Raw genomic sequence first — 12,451 nt, 5'->3', positions numbered from 1 at the left:
TCACAAATTGTCATATGGGGTAGAGATCCCCCATACATTAGCTGAAGAATGCTAAGGAGTTTAGAATATTATAAAGGTGATGTGCAAGGTAATACTGAATCAACTAGCCTCACTCGGGGATATTCCACAGTCATGGATTGCTGATCAAAGAAAATCATGGCAAAACAGTGTAGCTAATTGTTCTTTTCTAAATACCAGAAAAGTTAATCTTTGACTTTTTTGTGGTTTAAATGTGATGTATTCAAATTGGAGAGGTCGTCATCTCTGCCCCTGACTCATCTCTGATCCCTCTGTCTCTTAGTCAGTCTTGACAACTCTACAGGCCTATTTGTCACCACAAGAAAAGCTTCTCAGCAGCCCGTGGAACCCCCCTCTTCTTCTTTAATAACCTGGGTTTGCATGAGACGTCATTCATGTTCAGAAAACCGCTCAGGCGGGCTGGAAGAGACTTGCGGCGGAGCATGCAACAGCACACTGCCACTGTCTCTTCCCTCCGCATCCTGGCCCCAACCAAGACCCAGACATCAAAGGCAGGTGGAGTGAAACCATGAAATTACAGGTAAGGTGTCAATTACCCTTTGAAACCAAGCACTCTCCAAATCCAGGCAAGACCCAGCCGGTCCCTGGAATTAGAACAAATAAAGAGGAACTGAAGGAAGAATTGCAGAGAAGGGGGGAAGAGGAGTGGTGGAGGAGGTTTTACGGGCCGTGTTGACAATATAGCATCAGTATAAAAGGTCCTAATTCAGCTTTAAATTACCCCCCTGTCCTCCTCTCCACACACTGTACAACCACCGCCTGTTTGGGTGTGTGAGAGTGTCTTGTCTGGGAAATAGGAGGAGAAAGAACTGGTTGCAGGTAAAATCTGCATCTACACAATTGTTTTTTCTCAGACCAACTTTCTCCTGCAGAGTTTTTGCTGGAATAGGAATACTTTTCTACCCAATTACATCCCTGGTCTCGCTCACCCATCTTTTTCTCCAACATCCAAGGCAAATTTAAGCATGTAATGGAGGGTAAATCCAACTGAACACCTTCTAATTTACAGGTACACCTTTTTACGAGAGACATAAAAATCTTTATAGGGTATATTACACTAAGTAGCATCAGATTGATGTTCGTCATTAAAGTTTACAGTCTTTTAAGAGGGGAAGGCATAAAAGCAATGCTTCTCTGACACAAAATATATAGTTTTGGTTTTGTTAACTACAGAAACAAAACAACAGCAACACCAACACCAGCCTTACAATACAAACAACAAACAAGCTCATATTTCTGTTTCCAGCTTAACAATAACCTTGATTTATTATTTTCTCATGAAGAAAACTGTCACTGTGGGAATTAAATTAATTAATTATTGTTCTCTTTCTCTTTTTCTTTGCTTGCCATGAAGCCAGTTGACAGCTCATGTGGGAAAAAAATCCAACCACAGTTTTGGGTTACACAACACACACCCGCCCGTTGAGCCACAGACAGCACTAGCCCAGTCCAGACGCTGCAGAACACCCACAATGCTTCCCCGCCCCGTTCTGCCTTCCTCTGCCAGGTGGCCCGCACCGAGCCTGGCTCTGAACTATCTGAAAGATGGTAAGGATGACCTGGGAGGAGGGAAACTCTTCGCTTTACAAAAAATGTATTTAATCTATTTGTATGTGAATCTGAGAATATAGAATGTATCTGTGCATCAGAAAAAGTAAATAAAGTTATTGTTTATTTTTATCCAAATCACCTTATAGTGTATGAAGAGCATATTCACATCTCTCATGAGAAAACAAACCCTGTTCATACATAAAGTAAATCGCTGGACCGAACATGAGCAACACTCAGAACACTGTAGTTCACACACAGTGCATGTTCATGTTATAATTGTAATTTACAAGTGCATTTCAAATCATGTGTACACTAAATGGTCATGTTCAACACCAAATGAAGAGTAAAAATCTAAATTGTATACCAGTATGTGTGTATAATTTCATGTGAGAGTTTCATTAGAGGGTTTCAGAAAGTGTGGTTTCATCTAATAGTGAATGCGATATACGTATACCCTTCTCCCATATTGTGTTTAAATGATGCAATTGAGATCGAAAGTTCATCCATTTTGTACCAGAAGTCTTTACATTTTAAAGTGTTTTTTTGTTTGTTTTAAGCGGAAACTAAATGGACCTTGTGGTCAATATTTTGGTTTTACAATCTGTTATGGTTTATTCTCATCGCTCTCATAATGTCCTTCTCGGCCACCGCACCAGGCAGCTTTTAAAACAAAAATTCTGCTGTTTGGTGCTGGTCAGGTAGAGTTCAGTGGGTTTATCAGACAGACAAAGTTAGTGACTAGCTGGTGAACATATGCGTTTAGGAGCTAAATGCAGATATTTTCCTCAGGAGTTGGTGGAGACCAAAACAAAACTAAAAGGAGAGTGAATATTGGACTTAAATTTGCCAGGTGGCCAGAAACATGTCAAACACCTCAAATGAATGGTAATGTTGCTCTGTATCTGCTGGATGTGTGAATAGACAATTGACTGCTAACAAGTTCACAATATCAACTTAAAGGGTGATAATATGCCAGTGTTTTGTTCACAGTTTGTGGCCAAAAAATCAGTTGGAAGAAGAAGGTTTAAACTGCTCAGATCAAATTGAAATTTTAAGATCTACAATTCCATGAGAACTGGGCAAACTCCATCTGACGAGGAAACCTGTGTTATTCGACTGAACGCTCTACAACAGCTGCTATATGGACCTTGTGGTGAGATTGTTTTATCAACCATCCTATGCAGGTACGTATATGTGCAAATTGCAGATACCGCACCAACTAATAAATGTTTTGTTTAATGATATCCTAATGCATGTATATGCACCTTTGTATCCTAATCATGAATATCACTGCCAAATTATAAATAGAATATTCTAAATATTGTCTGAGGAGAAGTTTACAAAAAACTGCTGATGCAATAAGACAACTTCCTTATTTCAAGTTATACTTGTGTTATTGTTTAGTCTACTGTCAAACAGTACATCTTGTCTGCACTGTATGTGAGGTCCTCTTATTTTTTTCATTTGTAATTGTCTTGTAATGTGCCAGCACCAATTAATTAAGTCAAATTCCTGTTGCACCACTTGCACTTGGCATGTAGACGTGATCCTGACACGGAGCAACAGTAAACAGATTCAAGTCTAATTCAAATTCTCAATCACAATTTCTTCCTATAGTCATAAATGTCACATGTCACACAATGACACACAGTTACCATGGAAACCACAGACTGTACTCCGAGTGTTGACAAATAATGAAGAACAGAATGCGTCTTTGCCTGCCACCCTCCACAGGAGAGTCAGAGGCCAAGATTGGGTTAAAGCAGCTTTTCCATTGCCAAGTTTGTGTGTAAAGTCCTTCCTAAGGTTTTAGTAACTACAAGCTAGTTTTAAGCTGTACTAAATCAGGTTGCACCATTAAAACATAAGGAATGTCTTCGCTAGTAAAGACTTCAGTAATGTGTGAATTGGTTGCCAGGAAACAACTGTAGTGTGCCATCCAGTCAAAAGCAGGTAAATAAACAGGTATTCACTATAGCATTATTAGCTGTAACATAACTTCCAAAAATAAAAATTTGTTTTAATTATATGTGTACATGGAGACATTTGTGTAGTTCAGAGTTAGTAGTATTCATGCAGTTTAGAATGAAATATCTGATTATGCTAGCTAGCTAACGTTATTTGGTCATTTTGCAAAAGGTATAGTTTGATTTATTGATATAGCCTACACATACATGGATAAGTATGTGTGTTCCAGAGTTAGTAGTATGCATGTAGTTTAGTATGAGTGCAATATCTGTTTATGCTAACTAATGTTAGTATGTCTTTTAGCAAAACTTTATTAGAATAACGTGTATTTTGAGGGATGTTGTTATTTTTGTAATTTAAAATCTTCCCACTTTACATCATTATTAAACAGCATTTTATCAAGTGCCAGGTCAGCTGTGCCAACCATATTTCTTATATATTATTATCGGTTTTAAACTCTAAACGGGTCAAGCTAACATTGTCAGTTCACTCAGCCCGCTACGCAACAGTTAAACCTGGCAGTTAGTGGGTGTAAATATTTAGCAACAGATAATTACTACATAAAAACTAGTTTGCGTGGTGCAACCCCTTTTCATTTAGTAATGCATAAATTATCACTAAGTAAACACTTATGTCATAACTCAGCTAAGTTTGTGCAACCGGCTACAGCACACATGGGCCCAGAGGTGGTCTAGGGTCTTGTTTAAAGGCTCTTCCAAAGAGGGGGAAAGTATATTGCACTGTTGAGTAATCAAAGCCAGCTATTACTGTGGATCGTACATAAACCGCTATACCTGTAGTGGAAACATCAGCTCAGTTTACCTACAATTACAATCAGTTATTATAAACAGGTAGGATGTTTACAAATGTTTCAGTTGTTAAATTTACTACTTACATCCTAATGAAAGTTGGAGTATAAATATGCATGTAAACAAACTAACAGAGTGGAAGAGGCAGACAACACGTCTGTCAACAGCCTGATGACAATACTAAGTCATCTACTTTTTCAGGTTCATAAACAACTTCCCATTATTAAAGACTGCTGTGATTCATTGTGGGCTGCGGTCTACAGCTCATCGACAGCTCATCACAGCCAAGTGTTTTATGCATGCGCTGTGCCGAAAAGTTGTGTGTGGCATAGTTTCCAGCAGCCAAAGCCAAACATCTGTCAATTCATCTTACACTTCCTAATGAACTTTAAGGCTTTGTCTCTTTCATCATCAGGTGGTTGTGCTTCGCCTTGAACACTGTTGGGCATGGATCCTTCTTTTAAGCCAAAACTATGCTTTATATGACCATTCTGTTACAGACAGAATGGTCTGTAACAGAGTTTTCAAGATAAGATCAGACCTTTGCTTAAAACTAAAGTCAGTGCAGAACTGCTTAAAGCTACTATATGTAGAATTTATATGTGGTTGAAGAATCTTTCAAATTTAGCTTATCTGAGGACATACAGTACATTTTTGTTTGTAGAAAAATGAAACAATCCCTGTGAAAATTGGTGAAGTCTATATGTTGCCTTCAGCCCATTCATCACAACGTCCCTGGATCGGCATTCAGCGGCATGCATTGCTGTCTGCCGCAGTGTCGATATGGGATACTACCACTGGGGATCAGACATTTCCAATTTCTACACATAGTGTAGAGTTAATAATAAAACCAAATAAATAAAACAATTTCTCCTTTACATTAAAATGTTACTGTCATATTGTCGCATATGCACTTTTTCTAACATGTGAGTGATATTTCTGTAAGAGGTGCCATGCCTTTAACTTTTTTTTTTACCAAAAATCTTGTTAGGTAACCCTTGATCAAGTAGCAGTTAGAGGCTCTGAGCTTTCAAACAACACGTGGACTCACCTTTGTCAGAGCCGCACAGATAACGACAAGTGAGTGACACTTTTTGTCTGAGTCTGCCTCAGACAGTCAGAGGGGAAGTGATGCAATGTCGAGCCAGGAGATTCGAAAATAACACAGAGCCGAAAATCAAAGAGGCCGGGCCTTTCCTTTGCTCAAGCAAGCCGTCCTGCCTCGCTGACAGACAAGGTGCTTCAGTGGAGGAGCCGTGAAAAAGTATTTAAAGTCTCTCAGTTTGGTGTCACTTCTCTGGTGTCACTCACACACACGTGCATTTAGATATGTTTCAAAATGGCTTCAATGTTGATGTCTTTGTGTGCACAAGCCAAAGCTTCTGGGCGAATGTGAACAAGATCCCCAGCTGCTTGCCTACGTAAATGGCTGTGTGTGGTGGATTTCCATTTTATGACTCAAACATAAATTATAGATAGAGATTACAAAACATCACATCACTCAAGGTTTGATGAGTAAAACGTAGCAAAAAACACATGTTACCACAGATAAACCCAACAACAGCAAGTGTTAGAACAAAAGTATATGAATATTTTTGCTCTCTGGAGATCTGTTGTTGTTGCTCAGCTGGGACAAGACAGCTGGCCCTGTGCTATGCCCTTACATCGGATCCCCTTATTACAGAGAATCCCAGCAGTAATGGAAATAACCTGTCGTCCTGGGCCAGGTAGCTCGACAGGCCCATAAATCAAACCGGTGTTTGGGGAGGTGAGGGAGGCAGGGTGTCACGGGGAGAGTGGGTACAAGAGAAAAAGTAGGATAAAGAGAAGTAGGGAGGAGTTTCCTGTGCTTGTTGACAGGCTCAAACGAGGCTTGAGCAAACAGGCTCTTCAAGGTGTGAGGAGCTCAGACAGACTAGTAGGTAGACAGGTTAGGAGCAGGGAGACTGGCTGAGAAACTTTAACCCTCTGATGCACGAGCTATCCAACCCCTTCTAATGCACAACATGGCTCAAAAATGATCCATATTCATTGTTGTTCATGTTATTTCATGCAGTGAAGTGCATGAGTGTTTCTTTGCTATATCTTTTGCAATAAATTTATTTTATCATTTTATATTCCAGGTATTCATTAAATATCTTGTTTTCGATTACAACAAATCACCATTTTCATTTTTCCTTTCTTACCTTATGAACAAAAGTAGTTTTTGTGTGATTTGTGTGACAAGTGTGATTTTTAAAAAAATGAAGACATACTATAATAATAATTTTGTTAAAATAATTATTTTAGCAATGATCTGGACAAAACAATAATACATTTAATATTTGAAATATGTTTATTTGTCATTTTGTCACACAACATACACATATCACTGATAACCAATGACGGATATTGAACTGTATTGTATCCATAGTGTAACTGTAGTGAACTGTGGTGAATGTGACTGAATAAAAGAAAATAAAACTGATGAAATAAAATCACATGGGTACAGTGCAAAAAGCATTGCATTGTGTTTTTTTATCCCACATCTTTCCATTGCCTCTGTAATATGCTTTTGGAGGTGGGGCGTGCCCTTCATGCGCCTCTTTATATGTAATCTCCATAAACAGATATCTGCATATGTTCTAGTTTCCGAGTAGTATTGACCAATCACGTTTGAGCAGGCTTTGGTTGCATGCAGGTTAACAGTCCGTGTGGAGAGTGTGAAGAGGCGGAACGCAGCTGAAATGCAATCTCGGAACTCATCTGCTATTGTCTGACGACGATTTAGCTTTTTCTCACTCCCTGAACCCTAGAGATGAGCTTTTTATAAGCTTTTTTTAAATTGATCTGCTTCCAAATCGTCGTAAAACGATAGCAGATGGGTTACGAGATTGCTAATCGGACTATAAACAATGACCCACGCACGGAAGAGGAAATCTTGGCCCGGATATCCGTTATCTGGATATCCACTGGCTACACCGGAAGCCCCAAAACATTGGCCGTTGCTCCCAGACGTTATCGTCAATGGGTTCCAAGATTGCTTCATATGTGGCATGACAAGATTTTTCAGATGTTGGTGTAGGCATTGAGGGTGGTAACCCTAACCCCATTGATATTAAAACATTTACTTTTCAGACACCCAATGACAAATTGGGCAATTACAGGAAGCAAAAATAAAAAATTCTCATACATTTGTATGAAACAATTGTCTCATACAATTACATGAATTCAGATATTGCATCTTTTGCAATCATTGATTAAACAAGGCTAAGAGTCTTCAGCCATGCAAGCGGCTCTGTGAGGCTGTACTTAGACGCAGCCATGCTTTGAGCTGCTATAATGTTTACAGTGTTCGTGGTCTTAGTTTAACGTGTTGCTAAAATTTGCTAATTAGCACTAAATACAAAGTACAGCTGAGGCTTATCATCAGTAGTACAGGTCATAAACCAGGTCATAAGTATTGGACAAACTGTAGTTCTGACCTGATGATGGCGCCAGATGAAAAGTCAGAGGATCACCAAAGTTATTACAATTCATCAAGTGGGGGACATGAATGTCCGAACACTATTCCATGGTAATTCATCCAATAGTTGTTGTGATCAAAGTGGTGGATGGGTCAACCGTCAGACCGACATCCCTAGAGCCACATCGCTAACATGGCTAAAAAATTAAATGTGTCTCCATGAAAGCAAAAATAGAAATATGTGCCAGTCTAATCTGTACGACACGCAGTGCACCACAGCAGCTCACTAACCTCAGAGCTTTTGCAAATTGTTTGGTTGCTCGTAATTAGCATACACACGTGTAGTCCTCGGTGGTTTGGTTTGAAACAATTTGTCAAAGAGAGTCTTGTGGCGTCATAATAATCAAAAGCCGTTCTCGGATTTGTTTTACTTGGTTGGGAGTTTGCCGATTTGTCTCTGTAAGGGGGTTAAATTCCTTGTGGTGTTGTTGCTGAACAATCTTGCCACTGTTTCTCCTCCTGAGTTATGACTGATTGGGTGTCTAATTATGATCTTGCAAACTAAAGGGGCTGGAATCTCTGTGATCTCTATGGTTTATGTTGATTAGCTATTATGAGGTTTCATTGTCATCGTCATTCATTTATCATCAATTCAAATGTTTTGAAACATGCAATGAACAAATCTGCAACATCTTCTGACAGTGGTGTTTTAATCCTAGTGACAAAACTTGCAGTGTTTTATGATGGAATCAAGACCTGAAGCAAGAGGCAACACACAGCTCACATCCTTACTCTTAGAAGCAACATTGTGCCATCATGCAGAAGAAATTAAAGGCAGTTCACCATCACAAAGAGACAATCTTTAGCCCACAAAATAAAGCCTAGGCAGATGAAAAAATGTCACAGGGATCCATGTAACACAAAAAGTATCATTTGTGCTTAAGCTTGTTTTTTTGTGAATTTCAAATGGGAGCCAATAACACTTGACGCTTTACTTGTGGTTGCAATACCTTTCAGCTGCAAATGTCTGCAGAGTGTAAGTTGAGAGGTCATTGATAGTGTCCCAAAAGTGTCATTTTATTTGAAGCTATCAACAAATACATGACCTACATTAACTAATGTAAAGCATTACATATATATATAAATAATTGTTAGTTTTGGCAGCGTGGTTCACTGGTTGTGTATGCACGGATGAATCTAATCCAACTGTGAGGATGATCTCGCAGAGATGTTATGTTTGAGATAAATCCAGAGGGAAGCCACTTAGAGAGCTGTATATATCACTCCCATTTGTAAAAACCACCGAGGAAAACACAGGCAGGTACCAAGCTTAATGGTGCGATTGTTTTTCTGGGGTAGGGGAGGATAATATTAAGTGCTTGAATATTCACATATATCTGTTACCAGTTTGGATTCCAGGAGGGCTTGTTTAGCGCCGTGCCCTGGGGGGAACAGGTGGATTTTAGGTGCATTCTCTCGCTGCATTTGCACAAACCCACACGCACCAGGAGACAACATCGCAGAATGAACAGGATAGTTCAAATGTTTTTAATTAGCCAGTAATAGTGCCTTTGTGTCCCAGATCTGCGTCATTAGCATACCTCATGAGTCGGAAAAGGGCGATTATGTTCCATCATGCCACCCATCGATGTTTTCTTTGGGCATGCGATGCTATGTGTGCTTGGCAGGGGTGCCAGTCTCTGCATTTCAACACAAAGCATTTTGTTTTAGGGCTAATTACATGGCAGGCAAAGGCAGATGGGCCCTGTTTCTTCCTCCCCTCTGTGGGTGACAGTTATTGACAATCGGCCCTGTCTAGCCATAATACGCCAGAGGCAGTCAATCAACCACTTCCAACGTAAACATTACAGGGAGGGGAGCTTCAAATGGGGCAGATTTTACCCTGACAACTGTAACTATGTTCAACAAATTAGTCCCAGAATCCCTGGGTGTTTACACTGCTTGAAATGAAAGAGATTGCCTTTCCTCTGACTGACAGTAGGGATCCTTCAGATTTGGTGCTTTGTTTTCATTGCCGCAGTTCTGAATGGGCACAGTGGATGACACCCACTCCAAGATGCCAGTCTGATTCTCTGGATCTAGTGTGTGTGTGTGTGTGTGTGTGTGTGTGTGTGTGTGTGTGTGTGTGTGTGTGTGTGTGTGTGTGTGTGTATGAATGTGTGGAATTGCCAGAGGGTCAAATTGTATTTGCAAACGGTTCTTGGCATTTGTTTTAGCCTGTATCGTGTTCCAGATTTACTGCAGAACAAATCTGAACAATTTGACTGGTGTCAGTTTGGCTGTCGATTACAAAAAAAATTACACTAAAGTTTATTTAGTTTAAACAATTTTTAACATTTTATTCTACTGTCTCTCATCCTAAAATATTTCTAGTCTGTTTTATGGCGTGTGTTAGTGTTTCTGAAGCCAGGATCAAAGATCAGCACGACAGGTCTTTTTACACCCAAAGATTTAGTTGGTTCCCCTGTTGAGTGATTCTCAATCTTGTGTGAAAATGGTTGGAAGGGTCAGCGCCTGTGAGTGACCCTTAGCTATTTCCTCGCTCCTCTGATTGTCCCATGTCTGCATCCAACACTTAGTCACACTAGCTTCAAAGGAGGCAGCTCGTCACACCACGCACATCAAAGACACACCGTCAACATCCATGCCAGTCAAACTGTACAAGTGAGAGAATTCATACACATCTTGTAAAAGGACCCACAGATGTCCCAAATGGACCAGACGTGGCATCGACAATGTTACAGTGGTCCTTAGAGATTTGCCCAGCCTGCCTGAGAACTGAACCAGCCACCATTATTCAGTCATTATTAATACCTTATAGGACCTTACAAAAAATATGTTTGATTGTAAGGTAACACCAACATTATATAATGTCTATTCATATCACTTAAGAACTTGGCAGAAATTCATGCCATATATCATTCTCCTTTCAAATCTACCTAAGGATCTTCAGCTTACTCTTTAAACCCTTTATCTCTTCTGTAATCTGTCCCTTAAACCCAAAAGCCTAGAAATCTTTTTTTTTTTTTTAAAGTAAGACAAAAAATAAGGGCAGGCAAAGATACAAGGAGGGAGAGAGGAGGGGGGCAGAAAGAGAGTCAGAGAGGAGAAACAGTGGCTGCATCTACAGCCACATCAATTAAAGCATTGACAGCTTCCAATAGATTCATCTTCCTTAGCACTAACAGCTTCTTTAAACCCTCTGAATACCCCCAGGCTGAGACATACACATGTACACCCAAACACACTGGAGGTGTCAGACTGTCAGAGGAGCACTGTGAGCTGTTTTTGGCCTCAGATCTCACGCTTTAGTAAAACACCGGTTTTCTGTCTTTGCTCTCAGGAGTTTGGAAGTTGCTCATATGAGCTGAAGTGCAGGTGGTCCGACATTCTACCAAAGTGATCCGAATCTGAATCTGCGTAAATTACAGCGTCTGAAAACCTCACTTTCATGACATGTTCAGACGAGGCTCGCGGTCGCATATCTTTCTCTCTCTCTCTTTGTCTGCATGCTCATGTTTTTTTTGTTTCCCTCCTTTTTTTCTCCTTTTCTTTTTGTCTTTCTATTTTTGCTGTGTCTCACTCTTTCTGTCTTCTCTTTCAACCCCACACTATTGTTGTTTTGTTTGGTTTGATCTGTATCAGCCTTCTCCTTTTTCTATCCCTTTCAGAGAAATAGTCCAAATTTAGTCAAACCATCGACCTATTGCGTTACAAAAGGTTCATTTCTGCCACCTTACTGTAGGTCAAAATTCTATATTTTTTCCACTGGGCAAAGTAGCATGTAGGGAAGTGAGCATGTGGACAGTTTTTACACTGAAGCAGGTCAGTACTGTATGTGGATGAACATGTTCATTTCTAATCCAAAGACCATCTTGTACAGAATTAATTTCACTGCAGTATTGCTGCATTATGATGGTAACAGTTCAGTATAAAATACTGGAGAGGATATTCAGCCTATGTGAGTCATATTTGTAAATTTGTTCTGGTTAATGACAACATTTTTCTTCTGAAAGTGTCACTGGAGGGTTATGCTTAAGACTGACCACTCACTTTTCTGGAGGTAATGGGATTTCATTTTTGAAAATATTAAAAGCAAGCAAGCATCTATCAGACTAAGAATTGACTCCCAAACTAGATTTCGTTTTATTGCACACAATCGTTCATCTGACCACTCAATTTATGCAATTATTAGTTATTTATTGCAGAATTTCCAATGTGACGCAGAGTTTTAGCGTGTATTACAACTTTCTTTCCACATCGAGTACATTTTTCTATGAAGCCCTCTTTTGGTGAAACAGCGTTTGTCATTTCTCTTCCTCGTTATTCCATTTGGAAACATCATAAAATCTTGGATTACTGTATTTTGTTTAGTCTACTCTCTGTTCATTTTTTGTACTTCAGACATCAGAATGGGAATCAATGACTTGTGTAATTTCAGACAGGACACTTGAGTAATATAAAAATATTATTAATTAAGCTAATAACAATAAAGGTAAAATGTAAACACAGCAAAAGACATTTCATGCATACATGGCTAGTAGTGCAAGTTTTAGTTTCTATGGCAAAGACCTGTGAACTGAAATATTCATGCCATCTCAAACGTTTTTTTCTCAAC

The sequence above is a fragment of the Siniperca chuatsi genome, linkage group LG15, assembly GCF_020085105.1.
Source record: "Siniperca chuatsi isolate FFG_IHB_CAS linkage group LG15, ASM2008510v1, whole genome shotgun sequence".
Lineage (NCBI taxonomy): Eukaryota > Metazoa > Chordata > Actinopteri > Centrarchiformes > Sinipercidae > Siniperca > Siniperca chuatsi.
This window is presented reverse-complemented; position numbering follows the sequence as displayed.